We start from the raw sequence: 6,272 nt of genomic DNA, 5'->3' as shown, positions 1-6,272 counted from the left end.
TACCGCTACGAACGTCCGCGGCCGCGTCTCCCGCGCTCGCAGTCCAGGAACGTAGGCCCGCGCGGAGAGACCCTCCGGCGCCTAGGGCCGACACGCGAGGCGAGCGCCGCTCGTGCCGCGCGCGCTCGCGTCGGTCTGCCTGCGCGGGCGGCAGGCAGCGTCAGGCGGGACGGAGGGCGCGACCCCTTGCCGTACGCGAAGACGGGCGATAATGGGTCATGGCGCGGAGTGAGGCTCGCTGAGCCTTAGAGAGGCCAGTCGGCGAAGAGACAGCGGCCTGTCCCCCCGAGAAATACCCATTTACCCTAATAATTAATCATGTAGCCCCACCCACCTAATCTACCCATTCTATACACTAATAATTATATGGAGAAGTATGATCCATAAATAGTAATAAATACTATAAAACCTTAATATAAAAACAACATTATTATTGAACACAATACTCGTCCAACGTTTAAAAAATCTCCACTATCGTGGTTCAACGTTTAAAAGACAAATATATTGGTGGGGAAGTAGTGGGCTAGGCCGTGGGGGGCAGCCTTGGCGGAGCAGGAGAGAGCGGCCAGAAGGAGTATTGAAGACTTGTGCATTACCAGAGCTGGACGTGCTCAGCTCTTGGATTTTTTCAATCATACTCTACCAACCCCTAACTCTAGGAGTATAAGAAGGACAGTGCTGTTAACCGATGTTGAACTATGTTTCAGCTTCTGGAATCTTTCGTTCCTAACCCTAACCTTGTCCACTAAGTCTCTTTGGATAAAAGCGTCTGCTAAATGATTAAATGTAAATGTTGGTGCATAAAGAAGATCTGTAAAGTTACAAAGACTGAAGTCTCAAATCCAAAGAGATATTCTTTATAAAAGTTAAGACTTGTCCACGCCCTCCTAAAACACCTCGTTCTAACACGCCCCCACATCTCTACCTCACTATGTGGGAAGATCTGCATAACGCCGCCCAAACGTTCATGCAAAGAAAGAAGGCATAACTTTTATTCTTGCTGCAGTATGTTGTCATGGAGACACCATTTGTTTCCAAATACAGTAAGGGGCATAACATTTCCGTCACATGCCTGAGGTATTCATCCAATCACAACATACTGGATAGGTGGCCAATCAGAGCACACCTCGCTTTTCAGAATGACAAGCTTTGTAAAAATCTGTGTGTTTCAGAAGGGTGGGGCATAGAGGAGAAACAATAATGTACAGTATGTGAAAAATAATGTGTTTTTAATCTTAAACCACATGAACACATTGCATTACACCAAATACACAATTTGTGACCCTGGAGCACAAAAGCAGTCATAAGTAGCACAGGTATATTTGTAGCAAATTTTTCTTTTATGCCAAAAATCATTAGGATATTAAGTAAAGATCATGTTCCATAAAAATATTTTGTAAATTTCCTTCAGTAAATGTATCAGGCAATTTTTGATTAGTAATGTGTATTGCATTACATTGCCAAATGTATGATGAAACTAAATTTTCCCCCTTATGACTTGGTTTTTACGGGTCCCGGTCACAAATAATGTCATTTTAAGCATCATCCTAATGAGCCCTTTAAAAGGTGATTTGATGATTACAAAATGAATGTATTTTGATTGTATCTGGTTGAAGTATCCCATTGGCATGATTCCCACCCACAGTGTAATGGACTGGTATTCCTAATTATCTGGTGAAGCATTGGCTGTAAAGACAAACTGACAGACAGACGTTTGACATCTGTCCTTTATTCACATTGCAGATAAAACCATCTATGAATGTGCAGAAGTCTCACTAAGCAACCCCTCCATCCACCTGAAGGCCTCTTACAATCTGGTCCTTGGTCTTGATGCCGGATGATCTGGCCTTGAGAAGAGCGGGCTGGGTTTAGCCGCGGCCGCTGGTTTGAAGTCTCCTCGTCTCTCTTCTGCGGCCTGGGGCCACGGGTCCCCTGCGAACGCGGGGGAGCGCCGTGAGCGCTAACAAGAGTGTGACCCTCGTCTTGGGGTGGATGATCTTCTGCTTGTCGAAGATGGTAGCTTCCTCCTGGCGGGGGCGAGGCATGCCCCAGGGCCGGAGACCGTGGCCCGCTACTTCGATGGTGGCCGTGGTGCCGGGGGCGGTGGCATCTGTGTGGGCGGAGCCTCGGGCAGGGCGGAAGTAGGGCGGCGTCGAGGATGGCCGTTGCCGTGGGTGACTTCTGCCGGATGCTGGGCGCGGAGCGCTGAGCACGTTGGGATTGAGAGGAGGTGGGGAACAGAGAGGGGGTGGAGCCATGCGGGGGCGGAGGGGGCGGGGCATTCCCTGGCAAATCAACACAAAACACACAAACCCATGGTTAAAAACTAGTCAACATTTCAGCAAACAAAAAAATAACATCATTAAGCAATTTGTCACCATAACCAACAATTGCTGTTTTGGACGGACACGAAATCATTAACTGAAACTAGGGGTCAAGTCACCGTTATTTATATAGCGCTTTTTACAATGCAGATTATGTCAAAAACAGCTTTTACAGTATTGAAACAGAAATAGTTTATCTTGCTCCTCGGGGGAGAGCGAGACCAGCAGATTCATTCTAGGCTGCAGAAAGAGTCGGATTGTTGCAGAAAACTCAAATGTCAACGGATATATATTGCCTTATGTGATAATATTGTAATTGTTTTAACAATGTGTTGATTTGACATTATCGTGTGTATCACAAAAAACCAAACAAAACCATGCATGCACCATTTACGTGATGAAGCTCTAGTCCATAGACTAGTGCACATTAGGAGTGTTCACACTTGGCATCTTTTTTTAGTAAAATAAAAAAGCTGGCAGTGTTTTGGTTACAATTACGGTTGGATGATGCACAGTTTGGTTTATGGCAGATTTTAGACTAGACGGAGTTTTGGTCTCCTATACAACTCCTTGATGCTCCGAAACTATCTATCTCCCAGCTATCTTCTCCATTTTCCTTGCGGTTTTGTTGTTTTTTGTTGAAGCGACCCACTAATGTCGCTTGTGATTGGTCAGCTGTCAAAAAGGTGCTTGACATTTTTTTTTCAGAAAATGTGTGCGCACCGTCACTGATTTGTTGACTCCTCCTCTTTTTTGTGACAGGCATCAGTGTATGCGTGCTGCTAGTAAGATACAATCTTGTTTTTCACCTAATAAATATTGAAATTGTGTTTTTTCTTGTTAAACGTTTTGAAGTCAGAGTAAAGTTCTTCAAATCTGGGGCCGAAATGTCTTTGTAATGTGTTGATAGAGCACTGGTGAGGAAGTTCCTTCTGTGGGTCCTAAGGGCAATGGGTCAGTGCGTTGGTATCGCCCTCTCATAGTCGAGTATGACTGCTCAGTCTGTACCTCCTCATCTGTCTTGGCACTGTACTCAGATATTCTGCAGTTGTTGTTTAGGCCAAATAACATTCACGTTTACTTTGTTTTCTGTTGTTTCAGACCAGTAGTTAGATCATATTTCTTCTTGTGCTTTTATTATTGGTTGGGCTGAATTGGGTGGATGAATATTTCAGAGTCCTTGATGCGGCTGTTGTTGTCGTGTTTAGTTTTGTTTCGGCGCTTCAGGATCAATCGGAATCAGGGGACGTTTTCAGGGTTCACGACTTCATGTTTTTTAAGGGCTTTTAAAATGCGTAGAGTTGGGGTCGCTCAGTTTTATGTGTTTTTCCTAAATGTGATGGCTCGTTTCTCAATGTGCATTAGTAGAGGGGTACTGGCCTAATTCTGCCCTGCATGGCGTTGTTCTAGTAGGTTTTCCTCTGGACTCTGAGGAGACTCTTTACAGAACTCAGCATGCAGGGCTTCAATCCGGATTTTTTGTCCATTTTTCAATTCCTGATTTAGGGAGAGGACCCCCACCCTCACTGCAATATAATGCCTAAATTCAAGATCTCTATCTCACACTCTCTCTCTCACACACACACACACGACACACACACACACAATCTATCACAAACCACACACACTCTCTACTCTCTCTCACACCGACACACAACAATCTCTCTCTCTCTCACACCCACCACAACACACACACCCACACACACACAAGCACACTCCTCTCTCTCTCCCAACACTACACACCAAGACAACAGGGAGGCTATCGCAATATCGAATATTAGCGAATAAATATCGGAAGAATTTTGAACGACGATGGAACATTAACATTTGAAACTATCGGGAATATCGAATGTGTCAACTTCCAAGCCTACTTTCCCAAAAGAACACGTCCGAACGTCCAAAAAAGGAACTTCTAACTGCGGAACTGCTCTACTACAAGAGCTTCCTGAGAACAGTTTGCCAGATAACAAGAATTTTAAATCCCCAAATAAGAGCTTGCTGTTACAAGCATTCATTTTCTGCTGGTGTTTGCTTATTTTAAGCAATTTGGCAACCAGGCGCATGTGCTACACGATCTCATTGCGGAGCTCGCGACGAGTATCTGAAAACACTAACAAGCTGGAGTTTAGTGATCTAATGAAAGCGTCCCTTCAGCAGCCGGTCTGTATTCTGTCGTGAGATCTCGACTGTGTTGTTTTTGTGATTGTGGAATTTCTGAATAAATGCACTCTACTCGAATCGCTGATGTCGGAATAGAGAAACACCAGCATGCCATTTGGAATTACTATTAAGGTGGGGGAATTATCACCTGTTATATTGAACCAGTTGTTTCATAATACAGACAGAAAGTTAAAAGTCTTTGGTATTCATTTATATATATTTATATAAGAAATAGATGTGCTTCAGCAAATAGCTCCCCATCTGAGAGGGTTTTTAAGTGTCAGTGGGAACATAGTTTCATGCCACAGAGCTTCTCTTAAACCAGAGACAGTTGACAGACTTGTGTTCTTAGCTAAAAAAAACTTAAAACAAAAAAAAAATAAAAATAAAATACTTATCCCAGTTGCACAGTGTAAATTGTGAAATGCAAGCACTAAAAAGTTGACAGAATGCACTTTCTGTACTTGTTTAGCACTACTTCAGTTACATATATGCCCACGTGTTTGTTTATAAAACAGCAGTAAGTGATACTTGGTCTAATGTTTTTACTGCTTAAGGCCGTGATTAGCGTTAACTAGGCCGTCCCTGTTTTCAATGCACACACCGGGAAGTTCACTACACAGAGCCAGTATTTCACTGACAAAGCTACGCAATCTCGGTTCTATCAATCGATTATCTCATTCTGACAGACTAGTGCTTAGCTTGTCTGAGTACGTCTCTGTGTATTAACGGCCGCTCCCGTTTTGAAACGGGACAGACATTTACCGCTAATCACGGGAACCAGGCTTTTAACTGATGAGAGCACTCCATGACAATGCATGCGTTATCGTGCAGCCCTATTTTAATCAATTGGGGTTTTTTTGTTTTTTTTTTAATGGGCAAAGAACATTAAAGTTTTTTTTTTTTTTTATACATTAGTAAATGCAAACGCAAACATATCGCTATCGTAAAAATTTTGACAATATTGAGTAGATAATTTTTCTATATCTGCCCATCGCCTAACAAGACACGTCTCTCTCAACAACACACCACACACTCACCTGGAGGGGCCGAGTGCAGGCGGGTGGGGGTTCCTCTGGAGGGGTCCGGCGGGGCAGACCCTGCGGGGGTCCCGGGCGGGGGTCCAGGGCGGGATTCCCGGTGGGGGGCCCCGGAGGCAGCTGTGGATATGGGGCCCCTGAGGCTGCCGGGAGTCCAGGGCCTCAGGGAATGTAGGAGCGCCTGTGTGTGACAAACACCACAGCATCAGCAAATATCTCCAACCATCATCGACTCAACTTCTGAATCAAAACAACCGCCAAACACGTCACATGACTCTTCCAGGCGATCAATCAACACCTGAGTATTTCAGCACAGAATCACTTTCCGTGAAATATATTGTGCTTACTTGACTCCGTTATGATTGCTGGCCTTCTTCAGTATCATCTTTATGATATACGCACCGGGAAGCTGATCCTGGGGAAGCTGAGCCTGACGCGGTCCCGGCGACCCCTCGATGGAGGAGCAGTCGGCGGCCCCTAAGGAGGAGGCCCTGTGATTGAGGTGGAGCCTGCTTTGGGGTGGAGGAGGCGGCTGCTCGCAGCTGCCATTCAGTGCAGGCGGAACAAGGAGTCCTGGGATTGACCAATGACTGGAGTGGATTCGAAAGTGGGAGGCCACAGTGTAAGCATGCATTCCTCGAGTCTGTAGCCGCCTCTTTCATCCTCATCCTCCTCCTCATCCTCCCGGGATAGACTGGCCTGCACACACACACACACACCACCCACGTCAACATCAAAGCAGCTGCTT

The sequence above is a fragment of the Cyprinus carpio genome, chromosome B3, assembly GCF_018340385.1.
Source record: "Cyprinus carpio isolate SPL01 chromosome B3, ASM1834038v1, whole genome shotgun sequence".
NCBI classification, from domain to species: Eukaryota; Metazoa; Chordata; class Actinopteri; order Cypriniformes; family Cyprinidae; genus Cyprinus; species Cyprinus carpio.
The sequence above is the reverse complement of the archived record's forward strand: the minus strand, read 5'-3'. Positions refer to the sequence as shown.